Source organism: Oncorhynchus nerka, linkage group LG18 (assembly GCF_034236695.1).
Source record: "Oncorhynchus nerka isolate Pitt River linkage group LG18, Oner_Uvic_2.0, whole genome shotgun sequence".
In the NCBI taxonomy this organism is placed as follows: domain Eukaryota; kingdom Metazoa; phylum Chordata; class Actinopteri; order Salmoniformes; family Salmonidae; genus Oncorhynchus; species Oncorhynchus nerka.
In genome coordinates this window covers 30909210-30910667 of record NC_088413.1, presented here as the reverse complement: position 1 = coordinate 30910667, position 1458 = coordinate 30909210, and positions in this window count along the sequence as shown.

Sequence of the window (1458 nt, the reverse complement as noted above, 5' to 3'; positions counted from 1 at the left end):
CTTTCTGCCGAGGACTGGTAGCATATTGTTTTTAAACGTGTGCATTATTTTCCCCCGACAAAAAGCTCAATTCAATAAACATGACTATCGTCAATGAAAGGTGGCTATCGAGGAGGGGAGGACACTGCAGTCAATACATCAGTAATTAAATATCTCCTCGACCACGTCGGTTTCCCGGTGTCGTGCCGAAAATCTCCCTCCTGACAGAATCCCCCCGCGTGAACGCGCACACACTCAATTCTTCATTGCTGCGACTTGTTTCTTGCTAGTTGATATTTCTGCTCTTCACTTCGTTGTCAGTTTAGCCTACAATTCTCTGATCTTAGTAGCAGAAAGCATTTTTGGTTTGGCTATTACCATTAATCTTGTAATAAATCAAATCTAGTGATACGTAACTTGACATTTCTTCCATCTATTGTGATATTGTGGGAGCAATTACCAACCTTCCAATTAATGGCCATGCTTTTCTTATCCGCTATAAATGCTAGGTTACACAGTTTCTTCTGATAACTGTAGTGTCTACATTTCCAAGCAAACAAAACCAGGGTGAAGGGAGGATCTGTAGACGTGCTGAGAAAAATAACACATTCTTTGCCGGAATTCAGCGAGCCTTCACAAGATCATAGCATGTGCAAATATGTCCCCTTTTGTTTTGAGAGCATATATTCAGTTGTACTGGTATATGATCTTCTGTGGATGGTTTTAAACTGCAGTAATTTGTCTGAGATTATATGAACATGATTTAGCATTCAGACATACACTACACGACAAAGTATGTGGAAACCTGCTTGCCGAACATCTGAATCCAAATTCATGGGCATTAATATGGATTTGGTCACCCCTTCGCTGCTATAATAGCCACCTCTCTTCTGGGAAGGCTTTCCACTAGATGTTGGAACATTGCTGCGGGGACTTGCTCACATTCAGCCACAAGAGCATTAGTGTGATTGGGCGATTAGGTTTGGCTCGCAGTCGGCTATCAAATCAAATGTAATTGGTCACATACACATGGTTAGCAGATGTTAATGCGAGTGTTGCGAAATGCTTGTGCTTCTAGTAACGTCAGTGCAATAATATCTAACAAGTAATCTAACAATTCCACAACAACTACTTGTACACACAAATCTAAGTAAAGGGATGGAATAAGAATATGTACAAATAAATATGGATGAGCGATGACCGAGCGGCATAAGCATGATGGCATAGAATACAGTAAAGCAAGATATGTAAACATTATTAAAGTGGCATTATTAAAGTGACTAGTGATCCATTTATTAAAGTGACCAATGATTTTGAGTATGTACAGTGGGGCAAAAAAGTATTTAGTCAGCCACCAATTGTGCAAGTTCTCCCACTTAAAAATATGAGAGAGGCCTGTAATTTTCATCATAGGTACACTTCAAGTATGACAGACAAAATGAGAAAAAAAATCCAGAAAATCACATTGTAGGATTTTTA